Below are 25244 nucleotides of genomic sequence, written 5' to 3' on the forward strand. Positions count from 1 at the left end.
GGTGTGCGTTCCGAGGAACTCCACCGGATAGTACGAGTCCCAGAGATTTGTACAACTATATGACGAAAACCATGGGTTGCGTTCCAAGGAACATCTGAAGTCTAGGTTTTATCTGTCATTAGTACCCACTATGTGAGGAAAGCAACGGGAATGTACGGGTCCCTCACATTTGCACAACTATCTGACGAACACCATGGGATTGCGTTCCGAGGAACAGCACGGGTCTGGGATTTTCCTGACATTCTTACCCACTATGTGGGGAAGACCACGGGATAGAACGGGTCCCTGAGACTTCTGAAACTATGTGACGAACAGCATGGGTCTGGGATGTACCTGTGATAAGTACGCACTGTCAGGAACACCACAGTGTAGTACGGCTCCCTGTGATTAGTTCTCACTCTGTGAGGAACACCATGGGATAGGACGGGTCCCTGTGATTAGTTCCCACTCTGTGAGGAACACCACGGGATAGTACGGGTCCCTGACACTTGTACAACTATGTGACGAACACCATGGGCTCGCGTTCTCAGGATCACCACTGGTCTGTGTTTTACTTGTCATTAGTACGCACTATATGAGGAACACCAGTACAGGCCCCTTTGATTAGTACCAATATGTGATGAACACCATGGGATAGTACGGGTCCCTCTGATTAGTAACACAATGTGAGGAATACCATGGGATGGTACGGGTCCCCGTAATTAGTTCGCACTCTGTGATGAACATTACGGGATACTACGGATCCCTGTGAATAGTACAAATGTGTGAGGAGCACCACGGTATAATACGGCTCCCTATTATTAGTACCGCTATGTGAGGAACACCAGGGTATAGTACGGGTCCCTGTGATTAGTACCACTATGAGAGGAACACCACGGGATAGTACGGGTCCCTGAGATTTGAACAACTATGTGAGGAAGACCATGTGCTTCGTTCCGAGGAGCACCACGGTATAGTACGGGTTCCTGTGATTAGTTACGCTATGCGATGAACATCATGGGTCCGCGTTGCATGGAACACCACTGGTCTAGGATTCACCTGAAATTAGTACCCACTATGTGAGGAACACCACCGGATAATACGGGTCCATATGATTAGTACCACTATGTGAGGAAATCCAGGTGTTTGCGTTTTGAGGAAAACCACAGGTCTGCCGTTTACCTGTCATTAGTACCACAATATGAGGAACATCATCTGTCCGCGTTGCATATCACACCACTGGTCTAGGATTTACCTGAAATTAGTACCCACTATGTGAGGGACACCATGTGCTTCGTTCCGAGGAGCACGACGGTATAGTACGGGTCCCTGTGATTAGTTACGTTTTGTGAGGAACATCATGGGTCCGCGTTGCATGTAACACCACTGGTCTAGGATTTACCTATGATTAGTACCCACTTTGTGAGGAACACCCCTGTATAGTTCGTGTCACTGAGATTTGTACAACTATGTGAGGAACACCATGGGTTTTCATTCCGAGGAAAACCCCGGGATAGAACGGGTCCCTGTGATTAGTACCCACTTTGAGAGGAACACCCCTGTATAGTTCGTGTCACTGAGATGTGTACAACTATGTGATGAATACCATGGGTTTGCGTTCCTAGGAAAACCACGGGTCTCGTGTTCACCATGGAGAATCACGGGTCTGGGATTTACCTGGCATTAGTACCCACTATGTGACGAACACTACGCGATAGTACGAGTCCCTGAGATTTGTACAACTATGTGACGAACACCGTGGGTTCGCGTTCCCAGGAACACCATGGGTCTGGGGGTCACCTGAAATTAGTACCCACTATGTGAGGAACACCACCGGATAATACGGGTCCATATGATTAGTACCACTATGTGAGGAAATCCAGGTGTTTATGTTTTGAGGAAAACCACAGGTCTGCCGTGGAACACCACGGGATTGCACGGGGTCCTGTGATTAGTACCACTATGTGATGAACACAATGGGTTTGTGTTCCGAGGAACACCACGGGTCTGGGGTTTACCTGTCATTCGTTCAACAATCTGAACAACACCACGGATAGTACTGTTCCCTGAGATTTGTACAACTGTGTGAGTAACATTTTGGGTTTGCCTCCGAGGAACACTACGGGTCTGGGTTTACTTCTCATTAATGCCCATTATGTGAGGAACACCACGTGTGTGGGTTTTACCTCTCATTAGTACCACAGTGTGAGGAACACCGCGGGATAATACGGGTCCCGGTGATTAGTACCAACTATGTGGGTAACACCACGGTATAGTACGGGTCACTGTGATTACTATTCAATATGTCAAGGAATACCGCGGCGTAGAACGGGTCCCTGTGAATAGTACCCACTATGTGGGGAACACTATGGGTTTGAGTTGCCTATAGGTTGCGCCCTTTTGTGTGGAACACCGAATGTTTACGTTATTTTCTAGAAATACCGTTCTCACAACATAAGGTAAATGTCAAGAGTGTTAGCACGACCAGGGATAAAATAAGCAAAAGGACGACTTACGAATTATCCCAACAGAAGGCCGTCGCTGATTGAGGAAGCTCTGGACACAAGAGGCCTAGCGAATCAACTAAAATAAGCTTAATTAACTAATTGGCTGAAATAATAACTCAAATTAAATTGATCAAACAAAATTTAATTAGGTAAATAATTTAAGAATTTTCGACCTCAAAACTAATTTTTTAAAAATCAATTACCACTGCACAATGAACGTGAACACCTTTCAGAATAATTAATCAAGGATATCAATTGAAAATAAATTATTTTAACACTAACTCAAATTGCCAGGAGGCAGAAAATCTTTTTGAACAATAAACAAACGTAGATCAATAGAAGATTAAAATCTTAAGACAACTATTACTGAATGAAAGCTGAAATTTCCCTAATGAATTTCTCGGTTACTCCAGGGCTGCATTAAAATTAAATTAAATCCACCAAAAAGCATAACTTCAGTTAACACCATGAAATCATTCGAAACATGGACATAAATCCATAAATAGGATAAATAACCCTAATATTCTCCAAGGTACGGTAGCTTAAACCAAATGAGTTAATCAAACTCATCAGAAAAACCTTCCATATGCACGAAGATCCACGCCAAAAATCAGCTGAAAATCAAGTTACCAACAATAATTCGATACTCAAATGTCAAATTCAACACAGCATGGCCACGGTATGTTTTCATTCTGTTACACAGAGTGTAACAGATGACGATCACCGAAATCAAAACAAGCACTTGAAGTACCGAGGAAGTCATTAGAAGCCCTACATTAAAGGAACAATGTTTCTCTATTAGTAGCCCGACATTTGATTGAAAATATTATAATAATAAACATAACTTGTTTTGTGCACAAAACCTTAATTAACTAAAGTCAAGAAGATAAACAAATGCCATAATGACCATTACAACTTGAAGCCCGAAAATATTACCATATTACAAGATTATTATGAGGACCTGTTTTAGGAAGTCAATTTCTTTTAAAACCACATGCAGAATTTCAATTTTGAGGTTAAATATCTCCGCGTATTAACACTATTAACTAATCCATTCCTTGGTAGCTTAGTTCAGTACAGAAGATGGATGCAACTTACTTACGAGGTCGAAGGAAACAAGATATATTAAATATTCTAAAAGAATAACCAAATGTTCAGGCCTATTGCCTAGATGGACAATCCATCATCCAGGGTCTAATTTCGCGACCATCTCCTCTTCTTGCATCATGATTTTCTACTCTTCATGCGGCACAATCAGCAGAGAATAGGTTCCAGCGTCTTCAGGTTAAGAAGCAAAAATCAGAACAACTGCTATCTGCATTGTCGACTGACTACGACTGAGAAAGCTTCACTTCTAGCGCCCAGATAGCAGCACAACTTAGCTACCTCGCTGCTTAAATTCCAAGTCGACCGCTAGATAGCACACCATCACCAATTAGAGAAAGTCCATGGAATCCTGAAGTTTGAATACACGGTGGGCCAGACAAGAAAATGGACACATAATCAATATGCATCGTATCATCGCGAAGATTAATTTTAAATCCATTACACCGTGGTTCTTCTTTACTAGCGATAGGTACCTTTATGAGGGGCCATTCACCTAGATTTTCGACCTCTTTAGACACAAAGCATAATCGATTCAAGGATGTCCTTTGGAAGCAGCTCCTTGGTCAGTATATACCATTGTTATAAGTTAGCTTCTGGATAGGTGCGCCATTTCGGAGCGGATCCGCTGATTGTTTTAAGTTCATAATAATTGTTCATCGTCGTGTTTATATTTGTATTCGTAGGATTGATTATTGGAATTCTTCTTAATGTTTAATATTCGAGTTGGATCCGCTGATTATCTTGCTTTCGTATTAGTCCATTCATTATTCACAATCAAGATATGAATTCCGGTCAGAGGTTGAATATTTGAACATTTAAATTGTTTTTATATTTCGTATCATTAGGGGCCAAGGAGCTAGATGCTAGGCCTCTTTAAACAATAATCATCATCACATCACGAAGATATGGAGTATACTTGGCTAATTGTTACTCACGTTGCAGTTCCGTCATGAGGAAGGTAGTCACTATACAGCTCAGGAGATTTCTGGGTGTGGCCGTTGTATGTTGAGTGCAGATAGAAGTATGTACACATGGCCGAGTAGAAAACAGTCCTCCCTCTGTAATACATAACGGAAAAGCGAGGTAAGCTCAGCCACAGCTTGTAGGAACACGTCATTCCACTCGACGGCTACAAGCGGTACCAGATTCCCACTTTCACGGCAGTTTCATTTTGCTACATCTTCAGAGCTACACCGACAAAGTGTTTTATGTTTCCTTTCAGATAAATTTCTTGCCGCTTCGGATTACTCTTCCATTTACTGGATGCCACACCTTCAGTACTGTACTGACCTTCATACGGACCGGATTCCTGGGAATGCCCCGCTCAGTTTCCGGTGGGACATAGGCAACTACTAACGCAATTCTACTACGGCATACAGCGAAGGCACCGGCCGTGAAAAACTAAACCGAGAGTCTCAGAGAGTTCAGGAAGCTCTCGAGCCTAAGGAGCGGGCAGTGGTGAAGTGACTGCCCGCATCACCAAGGACATCTTAAAATATCTTCCTTCCAACATATTGACACAAAACTCTAAATTCTCTTGGTTTCTTGCCTGTAGCTCCACATCTCCCTTGCTAGTGTCCTGGCCAGGCATAGTTCACCATCTTTCGGGTCCCAACGTGTACGCTCTGGGTGCGCCTCAACTCGCAATGAGAACGAGACGCCCCGGGAATGCGGAGCCGCACAGCAGCGCGGCCCATACTTCCCTCGGTCCGCACGAGGCGGGACCTTCACTTTCATTTCGCCTTTAGGTTTAGTGTCAACCCAATGACTCGCGCACAGGTTAGACTCCTTGGTCCGTGTTTCAGGACGGGTCGTGATATTACCCGAAACTTTTGCGCCGCTGACGGGAGTCTACAAGATTTTTCTGTCCGAGGAATCCACAAACCAACAGCTGATCGGGGCCGGAGCCGGGCCGGAGGTCCGTCGTCCATGCCACGCGCCCTCGCTTGTCAGGGAAGCATGCCTCGAAGGGCGGCGAATCAACTCCGCGCACACATACCGTCGAGCCGTCGGCCATCTGTCCGACGAACACGCCTTGTGACGCGGATGAACAGGCTACACACCCAGGCCTTAGACCGACACCCAACGGGTCGCGACGTCCAACGAGGGGAGAAGTGCGGCCCACCGACCTCCCCACCACTACCCGGCCGAGTAGAAACCCGTTACCACCCTGACGCCGGATGCTCCGTGCAGGGGGACGGGCCCATCTGGCCAAAGCAGGGGAAGAGGCGCGGATAAGGCTTGAATCTCAACGGTTGAGGTATTTTCGAGTTTCTCACGTTTACCCCCGAACGGTTTCACGTACTCTTGAACTCTCTCTTCAATGTTCTTTTCAACTTTCCCTCACTCTACTTGTTCGCTATCGGTCTCGTGGTCATATTTAGCCTTAGATGGAGTTTACCACCCACTTAGGGCTGCACTCTCAAGCAACCCGACTCTAAGGAGAGATCCTCCCGGAAGCCGCAGCGGTTTCTACGGGTCTGGCACCCTCTGCGGAGCGTGGCCCCATTCAAGAACGACTTGAACTCGCCGCAGGTTCCCGGTTAAGTGGACCCTCCCAAACACCACATTTCCCGGCAGGGTGAACCTGCGTGATTCGGTGCTGGGCTCTTCCCTGTTCGCTCTCCACTACTAAGGGAATCCTTGTTAGTTTCTTTTCCTCCGCTTAATAATATGCTTAAATTCGGCGGGTAGTCTCGCCTGCTCTGAGGTCGTGTTTGGTTTGTGCGTGTCGCACAAAATGTTCGGTCGCTGCACACACAGCACACACTTTCGAGCTTGGTCGCGGAGCAAGGGCGGCGAACCGGCGCCAGTAGACACAAAGACGCTGCGCGGACCAACCCTCCCGTCTCACACACTCTCAGTGGTGGTGTCGACCGGTCCAGCTCCACCGGGGTAAAGCTCTCTTCAGGAGACGCGGCGGCGGCCGTGACCGCACGAACCGCGACGCTCCCGCCCTTCGAACGCAATGTCGCATTCAGTTTTAGCAACCGACCCTCAGCCAGGCGTGGTGCGGGAACGGAATCCATCGAAATGATGCTTTAATTGAAGACATCCAATTTTGACACAAAGTAGAGGCCCATTTCAACCAGGACCGATGTTCCTATCATAAGGGTATTGCTGACTTAATTTGACGATAAAGATCAGGGGGCTTGATAGCCTATTACCATTGTCGCTGAGCTGGCTGCGGTTGGAGTTCTGGCCACGGAATTCGGGAGTTATACGAAGTACGTCCAGAAAGTAAGTTCCGTTTGGTAATAAAACTAAATTGTGTACAGATACAGGAAAAATTATTTATTGCACAAAATTCTACAACTCTTAAACTCCTTTTCCACATAACTGCAGACATTTGTCATAGCGGGGCGCACGTTTTTGTATACCTTCTTCATAGAAGTTTGCCGCCTACCAGTTGGAAACATTTTCTTTCAGCACTAATTGTAAACCTGCGGTTTTCCCGGATCTTGTCATCAATCGCGTGAACCAGTTCTTCTGTAACCAAAGATGGACGCCCACTTCGTTCTTCATCGTGCACGTCACTACGTCCTTCATTGAACTGTCGGACCCACCTTCTCACCATTGAATCACTCATCGCATTTTGTCCGTAAACGTCGCAAATTTGCCGATAAATTTCAATTGGTTTCACTTTCCTAGCATTCAGAAAACGAATCACAGATCTGATTTCACAGGTGGCGGGATGTTCAATCAACACCGACATTGTAAACAAGCACAACAAAGCGTACGTGGCTGACAGCGATCTCAAAATGGCACACGCTTCTTCTCCTTGATACAGAGCGTCTACCGTGAATGTGCGGACCTGCGATCGCAGCGCTGCAGCGGAGATAAATTGAAACGGAACTTACTTTCTGGGCGTGCCTCGTAAAATGAAGACATCCTCTGGTTCGGATTCCACATTACACTAGAAACCCTTGGTCATGATCAAGGTATATATGTTCATAAAGACAGGAAGTTTCCTTGCAGAAGAGACTAATTCATCTTGGTGTTGCTTTATTCCCAGTTGTCCAGAGACTTCTTTGGTTACATGGTAAATTGACTATACTATATGATATTGGTCTGGATGAAAAGATATACGAAACGTTGCCAACCTGTATTAACATCAGTTCGCATCTCTTAAGGTTGATAACACCAACGCCTGTGCTATTGAAATAAAGCAATGGATGAGGCAAGGCTCTGTTATTACTCCACTCCTCTTCAATAACTTCTATGAAAGGGTGCTTTTCTGATATCAGTATTGTTAAAGGAATCGTGAAAAATAATCTGCCATATGCGGATGATACCCTTCGGTTTGCAATAAGTGCTGAAGGTCCACAGATATTAGCGAATTGTGTGGTCAAACAGAGTTGTGCGTTTAAACACGAAAAATACTAACTTAATGATCGTAAGAAAACATGTCATTCAACCTATAAAGTTGAGAGTAGCTGGCACATCACTAAAGCAAGTCCAGTACATCAGGTTTCTCACCTGCATACTTGATCACAGCTTGAGCAGTCTTGTTGAAACTAGGTCCCAAAGACTGCCTTCAAGAGAATTATTTAAATCCCCTGTAACAGGGACTTCATTTTCTCCGTCCATGTTTACTTCGGTGCTGTGTATCTCCTGCCTTACTTAATGTTGTTGAGGCCTGAACACCATCCTTTGAGATGTGGGGCTACAGTACTCCGAGCTGGAGGTCACGTACAATATCAGAATCAATATCATTCGAAATTTTTTTTGCTAGGGGCTTTACGTCGCTCATCCGAAATTATGAGGTACTGCAGTGGTCTACACGTTTAGAGAATAATAAGTTAAAACCAGATCCATGCTTTTCACGTGAGGAATGAAGAAGCATCTTGAAACTAGCAGATCAGGTGGATGGCAGAGGTACTGGAACACAGTGATACACCTATGTACCTGTGGCCACACTTTGCAAGTATCAATGCGCCAACTCCGAAGCAAAACTTCTCTCTCACGATGCTTTGACATGATCAGGCTGGGCTCCTCATCCAGATCGCCTGAAACTTGCGAAACTTGAATAGAAGTTGCTCCGTAACTACGGAAAGCCCTGGACGACGTGGAAGTCTTCAAAGAGAGTGCGAATTGCGACAACGTAAAGAATAACATCCACCTGATACTAGTGCTCATATCTGGCACTAGGCAGCACCACTGTACTATGTATAATCTCTCTTGTAATTTTTACTGTATTATGCGACTGACACAAATAAATAAATGACCTCCTTCAGTTTATCTCAAAGATATACTTTAAGGAAAGAGGTGTAGTAGAAGAAGGAGAAAATCTTGGCTACGGACTGTACGAGAATGGTATGGACTCGGTACCCCAACTTGCTGAGGACAAGGGTCAGATCGCCCCGATGACAGCCGACATATGATAAGGATATTGTAGAAGAAGAACAAGACGATGAATCATTGCCAGATATATCTGTACAACGTAGAATGCAATAAGCCTGAATTATTCCGCCTCGTGTGGCTTAAATACTGTTTTAATAATAGACATGGCCTAACTGTCACTGCTGAATGTTTCATACGGCACAGCGACACACGGCGCACTTCCGTCTCGGAATCCAAGAGAAACAGTGCTTCGCGATGGCGTGGTGGAACATGAACCACGTTTCATAGCTAAGTCTAATTCACGGACTAAAATGTTCGACGTTCTAATACAGATAAAATATGAGGATCATGAAGTATTTAATGTGCAAATGTACAACGTACACTATGATAAATATATGATGCACAGTATTGTAGTACCAGTATATAGTACCGGTAATATACAGCGTTTTCTTCCTCATTACGCGCTTACAATGGTACTAAAAGCAATCAATTTTTCCGTTAAATGCACATTAAAACAGTAACTAATGTGAATAATTATAAAATAATTAACGAAATTTAAAAACAGTTCAAAATAGTTATTCTATATGTACGTAATCCAGTTGCAAAAGTAGTCTAAGTAAGTGGACCAACTTGAATAATTATAAAATGAGTAATTAAATCTCAGAAGAGCCCAAGTTTGGTATTATGTGTACAGTAACACACTTGGTCTATTCCAGTTTAAAATTTTACTTCGAATTGAAGTTTAAAAAAAGTAATTTTAGAAACTTTTGCACTTGGCAAACGGAAGCGACTTTCTCTTATAATATGACCCTGCTTTGAGAACAATAATGTAATGTTTCCGTGTGAAAGACCTTACATTGTGGAGTGCATTGTTATTTTAATCACTTGACTCGCGATTCGGAATATAACGAGTCTCGGCTTATCTTCAGGGCAATGTCACGCGGAGTGTTTCTATTGTGGCGAGGAGATGATCAAAGCACCGTCACTGTTTCAAAGCTCTGCTGTTCCGAAGCATCGATGGTTCCTGTTCACGCGACATGACACACGAAGTGATCTCAATGTTTCGAAACAGTGAAGCCTTGATGTGTTGATTGCGCCGGCACAGTGTTTCGAAGCCTACTGGGCCTACGGTATAAATGTAAGGTAATCTAGAGGCACCTTCTCTGAAATATAAATGCACATTTTTCGCTTATGAACATTGAGAGTGGATGGCAGATGTTCATACATCTCAGTAGCTTGTACCGTCACGCAGGAGTGTTGGCAGATATCCACCTCGTTAATACGGGGTGCATGACAGTACCTCGAAGTGTTTCGTCGTAGATAAGTACAGAAATATTACGGCAATCACCTCACAACACGATGGCAGCTGCTTTAAAATTGGAGATATATTTCTTTCTCTTCTACTGTTTCTTTTCAAATATTAAATTTTACACTTTGCTAAACAAATAACAATTCAGGTACAGATCTGGCTTGTTAGCTTGGGTACAATGTTTGAAAAATTAGATAACAATAATTTAACAATATGAGCATGAAGCTCCCTAATTACAATTTTTAAATCAGCGCTACTGATCCTTTCAATCAACTGTCAAGGAGACGGATCTTTCAATTTCTACATCAGGGGAAGAGCTTTTTGTTCTACAAATTCACATTTTTGTAGACTATTCTCGAAATTTACAAGTTCCTGGCCTATCCAGGCACAACTTACATTTAACAAAATGAAACAGTACTTCCTTTCCTAACTGCTCAGCAGTCTAACTGCCTAAAAATGAAGTGAATGATGTTAACTCTAACAGGGGCAACAAGTACCGATCCTACCTGACCTTTGGTAAAAACAAAAGGTAAAGTTACTGGCCGAAAATCGAAATGGTAAGGAGGCGAACACATTCACTACTTGATATTTACATAAAATTCTTAAAACCCTATTTGGGCTTATGGCCCGACGTTAGAGAGGTGACTACATGGAGAAAATATTTAAGTTACAGAAATGCTAGGTGGATTTTAACGGTTACAAAATCATGGTCACCTCAATGTCAACTTGAGAGGGAATACATGAGAGTTACTCATTCTCTATTCCCTGATTATGGTTCAGTTCTTTTGACTTGTTTGAATTTTACATTTGAAGTTTAAAATATACCTTTGACAAAATAAAAGTGACATTACTAGACGTTTGAAACTTTCCTCTCAAGCTAGCTCTCAAAACTATCACGTAGTTAAGACGAAACTGCCATTATCTCGAGCTCGTGGACCTCCAGAAGATGGACGAGGGAGCCTCCGTTACGTACACGCTCTAGACTGGAGCGGTCACAAAGGACATCATGGCTCATCAGCCCTCGGCTTTTATAGCGGAGAGGAAAATCCAGAAAATTCTGGACCAAGGCCTTGACACACCCCGAATTCTTATTGGTTAATTTAATAAATACGAGAAAATTTTCGATTGTTCGATAAATAAATATACAACATTTTTCAGCGGCCAACGCTTTAAGCGTATGGGAAGAGACAGAAGTGTTGATAACCTTTGAACATCTAAAACAAACACTAAATATTCCAGTTTAGGAAACCTTGTTGTTTGTCCAACCCTTGTCCCGTTTCCCTACGGGGTCGGGTATGAGGTGAGATGAATTTGTCGTGGCGGTTTTTTATGGCCGGATGCCCTTCCTGACGTCAACCTCATCAGAGGAGTTAATGAGAGATGAAATGAATGACGTGATATATGATAGTAGGGAGAGGGTGAAACCCGGTGCCGGCACATAGCCTACTCCTGTCGAATAGCACCAAGGGGTCTGCTCAAGGCTTAACGTCCCCATCCGACGGACGAATCACCATCAACAGCGTCATATGCCCTCACTCCATATGAGCACTGCGGAGAGGTTTGGAATTTAATCCAGGCTTTTGGCACGCAATCTAGTGATTAGAAATTGTATACCACCACCTCCCCTACCCTGCCGGCCAACATTCTGATGGTGAAATTTTTTTCGACCAACGGGACTCGAACCGGCTAACCTCGGTGTTAGACCGTTTTTAGACTTCAGCGCCTTAACGATCATGGCCACCAGGCGGGCTCAGTTTAGGAAACCTTAACGCACAAAATTTATCCTGAATTTTAATAGTTCATCTTCACCCCAGAGGGCACAACATAAGTCGATAGTAGTGACGTATGTCGAGAAACGTTCACACTATTTCCAAAATGGGTTTCAGATTTCATGATCTTCATGGACTTCTACAAGTCACTAGTTTCAAATGTACGAGTCGGGCATACCTCTGGTACAGTAACCATGGCATGGGTCTGTTATGTTCTACCACACCAGTGGGTGCGAGATGTGTCGTACATGTGGATTTGACTCTTGTTTGCGATCTGATGCTCTTCCCGAGGCCAAGCCTACGTGATGGAATGTACGGTAATCCCTATTGCGTGTTGGTAGTGTTGCGTAAATATGAGGAGGAAAATTCAGCGACAAACACAAACACCCAGTCCCCGATCGTGATCCAAGACCAATTACAATATTATAAGACCCGAATGCATACATTAGCGGCTCGGGATCAGTTCCGCCAGTGGGGCCCGATATAGAGTTTTCGGCCATGGAAATGGGATTGCGGCAGGTATTTCTGAAACACGGGTATCTATACCGTACCACAAAAACTCCAAATGAGAGTACGTACAGCAAAATATATCGGCCTAAATATATACACTATATAGTAAAATAATGAAGAAATAGAAGTGAACTCACCAAATGGCACATTACTTATACAGTGGTTGAGCACTGGCAAACATTTCTATGACTCTGTTGTTGAAGTTGGGCATTTCACCAGTGTCCTCCTTATGAATTGAACAAACAGTGAGCGAATTCAGTCTGCTTTGAAACTTCGCTCTGATTTCGCTGCTGAAACTGGCGTAGTTAGTGCAATTTGTAGAGTTTTGTGTTCCTCAGAGAACGATTCTTCGGAGGAATGCTTCATGAAGAATGTGAAAAAATCACGGGCAGAAGGAAATATCCTTAAATTATAATTGCGATAAATCACTGAAAGTTCATTTCTCAATTTATCTTGGTAGACAAATGGACTGAAACTTAATAAAAAAGTATTGACTAAATTCGTTGGGAAAATTTCTCTGAACGTAGCAAACTTTTCGGAACAAAATTTCGAAACTACTTAATGTATGAGACTGTGGTAATCGGTCTTTCACTTGGTTGATCACTAGTTGGCATCTACAATCAGATTTAAACCAGAACTTTGTTTAGAGATTTTTGTTGCTGGAGTAGAACATTCATCATCATCTATCCGATACCTTTCATTATTTTCTCTCTTATTTCTGAAACAGCTGATTCATAATGTTGTAGTGCATTGGGTATGGTAACTGCTTTGGCACTCTGCATCGCAATCGTGTTATACAAAATAAATATATTTTATAGTCTCAAAGAAGAATTCCAGAAAAATTATTCTGAATTGTTAAAGTAATATTTTAAACCAAAACACTCCCTTATTGTTACATCATCCCAACCATATTCGTTCTCAATCTTCTCAAAACATTACAATAAATGTGACTTCTTTTAAGACCATACGGCATGTAGTTGAATTGAAATAGTCCAAAAGGGTTGATTACGGCTGAGATTTCTTTATCTTCATCTGCTAAGCATGTCTGCGATGGTTACCACACACACACACACACACACACACACACAAACACACACACACACACCAGTTTAAACTGCCAATGCCCACACAGTGTACGAAATTGATCTATGTATTTCATTTTAGATTATGTTAGCTACATTACGAAAAACAAAGCAAAACTAAAAATCTAGAGGAAAAGTGTTCCACAAAAAAAAAAAAGAAATACAGGGATGCCACCTGTAGATTACATTGGTCAGTATAGTTGCAGTTTGCAGCCTGCTGGTAGCCTACTTTCAATTGCGAAGACAGCTGCTGCTCCTAACGCATATTGGACTGTCGCGGCTGCTGGGCCGGTTTAGATCCTTGGTAAGGTTCAAAGGCTACGAGGTAAGCAAATCGCGTAGGAATTGATCACAGTTTAAGTCCGAACCTTAGAGGTTACCCCTTGCTTGGTGCTGTGACTGCTGGAATAGGAAACCATAGCTTCATCCACTGCAAGATCACTTGAACCGATTCCCTCAAATTGCTGCCCAAAGTTTTGATTAAGAAATTTGAAGTATCTTTGTACCTTGCTAAGTTCGTATGTTTTCCAGATGCGTTTTGCCAGTCAAAAATAGTACAGTGATATAAAACCTTATGCCATCTGAATTTATGTCTAACATATGGTTCCTGTGCACAACGTATAATTTTGACATTTTCACAATGAGATTCTTCTTCTGCAATGAACAGTAACTCAAAACATTGAACTGGAGACAGTTGCGGTCCGTCATATTCTGAAGGTTCCTCATGCCCGTTCCTCACCCAATCGGAAAATAAAATTCTCCTCCGTAGCTGCCCACAACTTGTTGTATTTTTCCTTAGAAGGTGCTCGTTTATTTGCCCCAGAAAAACCAGGTGCCTGCTTCATTTCATTATAAGGTACCGGCGTACCATCATCTGCTGATATATTTATTTCCATTGCCAATCTCAACATTCTACCGGGAAGGGGATTGAGATCGACAGAATTAGTTGCCTCATCGCCAATACTCTCATTTGTAATATACCTGTCATTTTGTAGAAACATAGTAATATCATCTATAGGTATATAGATCTTCCAACATTTCTAGTACCTCATTCAATGTCAGACAGGGAGAGAAAACATGAACTGAATATCAGATACTATTTATAACTGAAACTGAACAAAAGTGCCTACTTGATGTGACCAATGACACATATAGGTAAGATCATGCCTTTCATGTCAATAACACATCTTTAAATTATAATATTATGCTTAAGAATGTATCACATTCATTTCTGACCCTTTAAGCAATATACAAGCATAAACTGCAAAATATAATTACATTTTATCACACGCTTTCCATGCCATTATAAGGCGCAGTTGATTCTCCTCTTCAATCCAGTCTGTTACCTCTTGTACTTGAGCGTGAGCTGACTGACCAGTGCAGTTTGCGAATTTAAAATGTTCCATTTCAAATCCCAAGACCTTTCTTTGAGTACTTCCAACAGGCAGAGAAGTTCAAACAGGAAATTTGATCAATATTAGGTCTCACCTGTAGGTGACATTGGGCTTTGACAGATTAAGAAAGGATTTCAGCTTCGTCATTCCACAAAGAGAAATGCATTTTACTGAATGATTCCTTTGTGATAACTCGTTGAGAACTTGCTTCACAATTTGTTACTCCAAATGTAATGTAATGTAATGTAATGATTCGCAGTGAAGCTTTTTCCTTCACTTTTGAAGGGAATTCGACGATGCACACTTTCTAGGTCAGCGGGATGGGTTTTAAAGGTTGATGCAGTCACTGGGTTCTTAACCAAAATTTCCGAGCTATGAATCTCTGTGGAGCATGGTAAGAATTATGAAAAGAAAAATCGTGTACCTGTTGTTTGAAACCGACATAAATCTCTAGGTCTCAAGGTTATCACTCCCTTCACCAAAAGCAATAAGATACGTAAGAGACTAACATCATCACCCTAAATCGAATTGGTGAGAGGAGATCGATTTGGCTAAATTTGATGAGAGGGAAAGATAAAATGATATACACCCAGCACTTGTTCAGCATGTGTAGCCAGTAGGCCAAGCTGTGAATATGACAGGCAGATTAGAGCAGAAGTAGGGTGAAGCAGTTATGTACAATTAAAAGGTTGGTACAGAATAGGATGGCATCAAACCAGTCTATGGGCTGATGACTCAAACAAAAATAACAACAAATGTAGAACGACATAGCGGGCTTTTCGGCACATGTGTTGAAAAGTAGAGGTGACAATGTTCAGAAATTATGGAGGACTCCATCGCAATGGTTTGGTGACTGCCCATACACTACCCATCCAGACCAGTGGTCTCGTCACTAGCCAGACTAGTGGTCTTGTCACTATCCAGGCTAGTGGTCTTGTCACTATCCAGACCAGAGGTCTTGTCACTAGGCCGACCAGTGGTCCTTTCACTAGCCACACCAGTGGTGATGTAACGTAGGGTACTAGAATCCTGGGGGCAGCTTCCCGGCTTTAAACTAGTGATGTGCCCCCCACCCCCTCCCCAGCCCGCCTTGGTGAGCAGTCATCCCTAAGCTTTTCTCACCAGCCGGACCTAACCCATCCAGCCAAATGGTCTTGTAAAGATTCCTAAGTTGGCAGCCTTGTTTTGCCACTGTTCAAGCCACGCCATATTGGACATGTTCGCGAATGGTGGAGATGGAGATGTGTTTACACATAACCACCTTAATATATTCATTGGGCTGTATAAAATAAACCCATTCATCTTGTTGCCTGTAAATTATCCTGTGCCTTTCGTCGGAAGGAAGATGATCGGGATCTCCTTAAGTGTTCTTCACACAACATTGATCGAGGATGCCATGCAGCCTACAAGTAAATATTGGCTGTATTGAATTTTGCACAAGTTGCTTCATAAATTGTGTTTCTCCAGATGGCATATCATCTCAGTTCTTGTATGAATGATATGGAGTTGGCGCAGAATGAGTGTTGTCCTTTAGAAAGTTTGCAACACAGTAAGAAGCTGAACCACAGCTTATAATTTACTTTTGTTATACTGAATAACGCTGCTTTAAGGGCTCATTTGTTCATAGGCTGTCTGAGCTTGGCTCCTTACTCTTTGTATTCCCCCCATATTATTCTCTTGGAATCCTGAAAGTTAACTGTGAATTATCCGGTTTTAGAAAACAAGACGGCAGGAAGTGGATAATTTAGGTGTGACTCAACTTTTGTTGTAATTCTCAAAATGAATTGATTATAATTTCTACGTTAAAATTTAATTAATGAATTAACCTTTCCCGCAGTATCAAAAATGTGTTTGGAATAAATAAATCTGTATAAACAAATTAACTTAAATTAACATGACATGCATTGTGAGTTTTTAGAAGTCTACTCAATAATCTCGTATGGTAAAATACAATCGATCATGAAGTTTATTGTCTTAACTTACTTTTCCATATCCTTGTCTACGGACTCAGTGCCACAAACAAGACAAATCATGAAGGTATGTAATATATATGTAATACGTATCACTCAAATGTCCTCATTTTCCATATCATACCAATATTATGTGTCATTTACCTGTAACAATACTTAACATTCTTATAAGTAAAAACTCTCCCTTCGGCAAACTCGTGCCAGTGTATATGCTTCATAGAGATTTTGAGAAGAGGTGAAGCTCGTTATTTAATGAAACCGATCTCCGCTGGCAATAGTTCCCCTATACATGACAGCTTACACTGATAAACAGAAGGATCATGGTGGATCAGAGCTATCCACGGGCTTTTGTCTCTCTGTGTCTCTGCTCGTCTGATAGCGATCACATGATTTCATTGGTACAAATTGAAACACACAAAGCTCGGAGTTTCCATGGCATGGTGTAGCTGGTCTGAGCGCAGTTGCTGTTGCTGTATCAAAATGGACAGCAATGCTGAGAGACATGTTAATTAGCAAAGTAGAGATGAGACCCTGGTTATGGCAGCTTTCCAATAAAGGCATGTAGAGAAGTGTAAAAGCACCCTTAACTCTTCGTTGGACAACTCGCTGATGTATCCGAAAAAGTCTCCTTCGCTTATTCCACCTCCTCATATGTTTGGATAGGCACTGAACAGCTGTTACTTCATTTCGGAACACTGGCCCGGACTGATACACACTTCGCTGTGCAACTCCGTCAAAATGTGCGGCGCAATGCAACACGCCTTGTTCCTAAGATTGCTGTGGATTGTGGAACATGTGTATGAACACTGGTTGCTGCAGACAGTGTTCTCTCGTAATTCATATGCATTCCTAGACAGAGTTGTCTGACTGGTAAACAAATTCTTTCAGCACGTCCCATATGTAGGTGTCTACAGGTGTGAGATCTGGAGTGCCGAACAAAGGACCATTGAGAGGTAACACGTGCTGTACCAAAGAACATAGACATGTGACCCCGTGGACACCTTTCATGTTACAATGACAAATTTGATGTTTATAGCTTGTTTGTAATTTCAGCATTGTTTGTTTCTTTCATCTCAAAATGTATTTGTTAGTTCTTTTACGTCTGAAGTTGTCTACCAAGTGATTCAGACTGATCCACACGTTCACCTTATAAGGTTTTTTACACAAGTCTACGTACTTGTGAATGTAACAGTTATTGCGAGAGAAGCAATTAGCTCTGTAACACGTGACCTAGCTGTGTATCGGCCATCATTTCCTGCAGCTTGTCACACTCTCTCTTCTCCGTATAACTTGGAAGGAGTGATTAGGTAAGTCTGTAAGGCTTCGTGGCCTCATTAAATTTCATACCTTTAATGTTTACCTCCTTAGAAACTGAGTCTAACCATCGTCGTCTTAGTCTGCTACTTCACTTACCCTCTATGGCTGAGTCCATTATTCCCCTCGATAACACATCATCCTCCATTCGCCTTACATGATCCCAAAAATAGTCAGGTTTACACATTTATCGAATGAGTTCATTCATAACTTGGCCTTTATCTCCCTTCATTCTGAATAATCTCCTGCCATTGTCTCCACCTGTTTGAACCAGCAATCATTCTCACTCATTTCACATATGTTACTTAAAACTCATGAATAAGATATCCCACTTCCAATAATTTTACTCCCTTGCAGCAAAGTTCCTCTGAAAACAGACCGATGTAGAGATACTGTCTCACAACTGCGAGCTACTTGCAGTAACTTTTCACAAGCAGGGCCGTGACTCACAGATTCCTCGAGATGTCCACTCCTATTCTGTAGCAACTGGTATCCAGAGTCTCAGTTCCATTTACCAGGTCATTCATCTGTTGTCCCTGATTCACAAACTGAATACAGTAACCTACACCACGAACTATTAATATAAATTTTATACCATGATAACAGGTTTAAGACTTAGCAGGATAACTGTAAGGACTCTGTAGAAAGTAGGCCTAATTTTCACAAGCCCACAATTCAGTGAAAGTGGTTGTTAACATGCTGAGTATCCGTCCCCATTAAAAATATTAAAATCGTATGATCATCATGCCAAAATTTATATTAAATTTTTGTGTATTCTCAGAGTAAATTCAGTTTGTTGAAAAGGTTGTTTGAGGAGAAATATTCTCTTCTCTTGCGTGTATACTTTATTTTATTGATAAACAAATTTTTGAGTGCCTGTAGATAATTGTCGATGCTCGTTATAAAGGTTTATTTATTTATTTAATCGTATGGTGATTATAACTACAAATTTATAAGTCGAGGTCCAAGTATTTCAGCCACTCTGCAGCACTTTCTGAAAGATGAAACAGGTCGATGGGGCTTCCGGAGTAGGCATGAAGAGGGCAGCGCAGGATCACATGGCCCATGGTCTGCTCCTCTTCATTGCATTCACTAATTGGAGAAACCATCCAACCCCACTTATGGCGTAAGAAATTGCAGCGTCCATGCCCAGTCCTCAGTTTGTTGAGGCGACACCATAATTTTCTTGGGGTGTCGAATCCCTTCATTTTCAGGGTTGGATTTAGGTCATGAGCATTTGTTCCAGATGTTGAAATTGAACACTCATCCCGCCAGCTCTTGTTTAGATTAAAATTATCCCTCAAGAGTCGGACAGCGAGTATACTTGCTGGTCTCCTAGATCGAAGTCGGCGTGGCGATGGGTAACAAAATTCCTGGTGAACTGGTAATGAGGGAGATGACCAGATCTTCTTTCCTTCACTCGGCAGAGCTTCCTTTCTCCTCAGGTGAGGTGGGGGATATGACTAAGCACGGGTAACCAGTGGCGAGGTGTTGACTTTACATTACCAGTTATGCAGCGCATAGTATCATTCAACTTAGTATCCACTTTATGCACATGTACACTTTCCAGCCATACTGGGGCACAATATTCCGCTGAATAGTAGACAAGACTGATACCCGTTAATCGTAAGCAGTCAGCTCAGGCTCCCCAGGAACTGCCACAAAGCTTGTGTAGGATGTTATTCCTTGTTGCGATTTTGTGAGAGAGCTTGGTGAGACGTTCTTTGTAGCTCAGAGTTCTGTCCAGTGTGACTCCTAGTTATTTCGGGAACGGGTTGTACTTTAGTTTCTCACCAAGGAATAAGACAGATGGCTCATAGTTCGCGAGTTGGTTGCTGAGATGAAAACACGAAACCTCGGTCTTAGAAGTACTTGGGATCACACGCCAAGACTTGAACAAAGTTGCCATTTTGACCAAGTCTGCTGAAAGAATGCCTTCTCCATCCTCGAAATTTCTGCTTTGAGCTACCAATGCAATATCGTCTGCATAGATGAACTTAGTAGCTGTGGTTGGTGGTAAGTCATGGATGTATAGGTAGAAGAGAACTGGGGCCAATACTGATCCCTATGGCAGACCGTTATTTAATTTTCTTTTGCGACTTTTAGAATCACATAGGAATACTACAAACTCTCTCTCACAGAGCATGTTGGAAATTAGGTTTGCAATTTCCAAGCAGGGAATTACTCCCAGCACTTTAAGAATTGGTCCATGTCGCCTGACATTATCATATGCACCTGTCAGATCAATAAAGACAGCTGTTGATTTTAACTTCTTTTGGAAGCCTGCCTCGATGTGAGTGGTAAGAGACAAGTGCAGATCAGTGCAGCTACGATTTCTTCTGAAACCAGCTTGCTCTGTGGTAATTACAGCGTCAATGAGTGGTGCTATCCTAGTGAGGAGGACTCGCTCCAAGCGTTTATAGCTGCAACTGAGAAGTGCTATTGGGCGGTAGTTTCCAGGTCTCTGCTCCGGCTTTCCAGGTTTAAGAAGGGCGATCACCTTTGACCGTTTGAACTGCTTGGGCAGGTTATTAGTCTGAAGGATGTAAGTAAAAAGAGAAAGGATCCATTTTATGCTATGTGGGCCCATATTTCGAAGGAATTCGTTGAAGATATTATCAGGGCCAGCAGCCTTACCGGTTTTGAGCATTTTTATAGCAGCTTCAACTTCCTGAATAGAGAATGGTCTAGACAGTTCCTCATTCTATTTTGTTCCATGTTTGAGATCGGTGAGCTTACGTTTCACAGTTTTCGTATGGCATTTATCTCTCTTGGCTCGGGTGACTTCCATTCTATTTGCAATGGCATCTGGGCTCAAGTTAGTGCACTGCTTTTTAGAATAATGTTTTCCACTAAGTCGATTTAAGACCCTCCAAGCTTTTCTGCTCGATTTTGCAAAGTCCATATCTTTCACTGTTGCTTCCCACTTTTCTCTCCTGTCCTTGTCTAATGACCGTAGAAGCTGTGAACCTATTTCATGGCTGCCTGTTGTTAAAAGCGTCAGAATAATAGAGAAGGTTTCATCAAAGTTAATAGAGCACTGTCAATAATAATGACTCGGCCTGTAAGCAAACTATAAATGTATGGCTAAGGTTGTGTGTAATCTGTTCATGGGTATCAGACTCAATTTACAATTAGTTTAGCAACATCAGGCGATTGTTATCCAAACGCAATTTTTGGTTTATCAAAAAAATTTGGTCCACAATTTGTGAATGTTTATGTGTATTGTACCATAATTGTCAATTTTTATACTACCGTACCTTATATCTAGATTATTTAAAAATTAGTACAATACAATCTGTACCTCGAATGTCCATAAAGAATGACCGAAACCTGCCTGTTCTTTTAAGTAAACCTGACATGAATTTGTAACACCCTCCGGAGGTTGAATAAGGTTTTGAATGGGAGGAAAAATCAAAGAATTATACATTGCACAGTTCAGCACTGACAATACAGATAATGAAGTTTATACAGTTTAGACCAGATTAATTTCAGACGTTTACAGAAGAGACTGAAAATAATGTAGTTTACATTAACTTTGTATTTACCTTGATAGTTTAGTAATAGAGAAGGGACCTTCCGCATTTGTACACAATGAAAGTGACGTTCTTGTATTTGCCTGGGATGTTTCTCAATGCAGTGAAAACTACGGTAATCGTTGTCTCAGTAACTGAGTGGAAGAACTGAGAACAATAGTTCGAAGATTTATTTGGCACCAATCCCAGGCTAGTGGGTTGAATAGTTCATGAGAAAGAGGGCGTATACTTTGGCGTGTTTCGTCGTCCGTTACTTTGCTGCGCGCACGATGCACTCCCATTTCTTTTGTTAATACGTGCATTCTCTCTTCGCTCAGTTTAGTCTGGTGTAGTGCTGATATCGTCTGATTTATTAAACCTGTATTACTTCCCTTTCATTCAAACTGCACCGTGCCATCCTTCTTCTCCACGCAATGTCATTTCAAATTGACAGCGGGTCAATTAATTATGATAATCAGCTCATATTGCCCGTATTGATTTAGTAATTCATTGGGTGGTTTATCTCCATACCCTTTCCATCAACTAATAAGGATTCATAGCAGATTTCAAGGCACTGAAAGAATTACGGTATATGAATTCACTAGATGATGTTAACATTCATATCGGTGAAGAGATTGCGATTTCTACTATCAATCTACGTGAGGAAACATCTGCTAGATTCGACTTCGTGCTCTCAAGCGGATAGGGATCAGACTATTTCAAACACTTCAGATAGAAAGACAGAAACACTGATTAAGGATTATTCATACATACAAGGAATGTAGAGATCTTTACCGTCAAAGATATGCCATTTCCATCTCTATAACATTCACTATTTTAAGAGCAACAACAAAATGATGTTGGTCCTGCAGGTATCTATACCTCGTATGGAGGTCGGTAGCGTGTGTAGAAAAGGAGTCGTATACGGTATATGGATGTCGGCGTCAAAGGGTTAATGTGGGGCTGTTGTCAGTTGCCTCAATGAGGGAGATTAATATACAGTAATTAAGGTACAAGACTGCAGGAAGTATGACTTACCTTTTGTTCTAATTCGTGTAATGAATTGATTACAGTTTTCACTTAATTTACAGTAACTATTAAATATCACCTTTCCTGAAGTATCACAAATGTAATTAAAATAAGGAAATAGTTATAAATAATTTTACAGTAAATTTTTGTGACGTACGTGGTCAGTTTTTAGAATTCAACTCAATAAACTCGTATCAAATATTAAAAAAATTCATTATGTTTATTAACTTACTCGTGTCACTTCCTCGTCTGTAAACTCACTGCCACAACCAAGACAAATCACAAAAGTATGTAATATTTATGTTACATATATCACTCAAATATTCTCCTTGTCTATATCGTACTATTGTTATGTATTATTTACGCGAATTTTTTAAAAAATCGAAATAAATTTGGATTTTTAAAAAATCAAAATAAATTTTGCTCTTATACTATCCCCCAGTCTTTCCTTAATCCAACCATATACAATACGTACACATTATTAATGTTTTAGGACCTTTTACAGCGCTAATCCTAAATATCTGCAGAACTCTGCCACGCCCCTTTACATTTCAAATGTATTTAAACTTCATGATATTTCCTGAACAAGTCACTTTGGGGCAGTAAATGTAATATCTGTGCAAAAATAGTAAATTTAACTTTCAAAAGTTGGCTAACCTACACGATGTTCATCTTACTCCACATCAGTAATAAATAAATTATAGTGTTGATCACAACAGTTTTTCTTAAAGTATAAGTAGCAAATATTTCCATAGATATGCCGAGGACAAGGAAATTTGGTGCCAGCAGGCGCAAGTTCTACGGAAATAGATTTACATCTAAGGAGCAAGAAAGACAAATCAGTACCAGTAATGGTTCTGGTGAGAGTGAGGTTAAGGTGCAATGAAGTGCTTCAAAAAATTAAAATGAAATATTTGGACGACTCATACAGCAGTAACTTTAGTGAAGAAAAGATTCCAAACATAAATCCTGGGTCTGTGATAACTGAACTGAGTGTTGTGTGCAGTTTACTGAACTAATGTTAGAGTGTAAATATTGTGAAAGTGAAAGTAGTATGGAACTGCTTGAAGATGTATATAGTAGTAAAGAGTTTAGTCTCAAAACTTATCATTATGTGCAGTGTCTGTGGTCATGAGGAATCTGTATATACCTCAGGGGTAAATAACAAGAGGCTTTATAATATGAACACAAGACTAGCCTATGGTATGCGGTGTATAGGCAAAGGGTATAAAGCAACACAATCTTTCTGTGCAATTATGGATCTTCCTCTACCTCCTCACTGCTATTGACAGAATAGTTGCCGAGGCAGAGAGAATGTTCAAGGTGACTTCCAAGGAGGCAAGAACCAGAAAAAGGAATATAAGGAGGAAGAAAGAGGATGAAGAACTTCTGAACCAAGATGAGTATGGGGCTGGAATGCATTAAACACATCAGGTTACGCCACAACTTTCATTAAAAGCAAAGTTAAACTTTAAGTCCAATTTCCCGAAAGTTTAGTTTTCTGACATAATTAATTCAATAGACCAAAACCTACTCATGCTAGAAGGCTGAAACTTCGTACATAGAATCAGAACGATAATTGAAGAAAAGTAGACTACAGTCATGGACCTATCTTAAAATGTTAGGACTTGACTTCAGCTACACCCAACAATAAATTGCTGTATTTTATGTACCAAATTTTAATTAATGCTGCTAATTCATTTCTTTCTGCATGTTCTCCGTAGTAGTCTACTTTATGCACACACACATTCTCTGTGTACAGTTAAAAATGGTGGATTTTATTGATAATTTTCAGAGACAAATGTACCTAAAACTGTCTACACTCCCAAAAAGTAAATTACATACAAAGGATAAAGTAGGATAATTATTAAAATAATTGATTAACGAATTCTTCTTTGTTGTTTTATGGTTCTAAAAGGTTAATTCCACTTGTATAGTTAATTTCGGGTGTATATGAAGCATACTACTGGTGATATCTTGTGTGTGTTTTGTAGTTAAAATTATGGTCCTTCACAGACATGTACCCTTAAGTTCAGATTTATATACAAACACTCTCCGTTAAACATGACTGGTAACAGTCTGCATCCTTCATAATTGTAATTTTAGATATTTTAATAAGAAATTAGGCTTGTTATGAAGTGAAGTGAGTCTCCCCAATACCCGGAAATAGTTGTCATATACAAGACAGCTTACATGGGAAAACAGAGGGAGCACTTTGGATCACATATATCCACGAACACTTGTCTCTACTTGCCTCAGATTCTCCCATAGGAATCACATGATTTCATTGGTACAAATTGAAGCTTACAATGATCAGCCTTTCCCTGGCATGAAGTAGCAGGTCTGAGTGCAATCGCTGTTGCTGTATGAAGAGTAACTGCAACACTGAGAAGCATAATAATTAGCAAAATGGAGT

Source organism: Anabrus simplex, chromosome X, assembly GCF_040414725.1.
Source record: "Anabrus simplex isolate iqAnaSimp1 chromosome X, ASM4041472v1, whole genome shotgun sequence".
Lineage (NCBI taxonomy): Eukaryota > Metazoa > Arthropoda > Insecta > Orthoptera > Tettigoniidae > Anabrus > Anabrus simplex.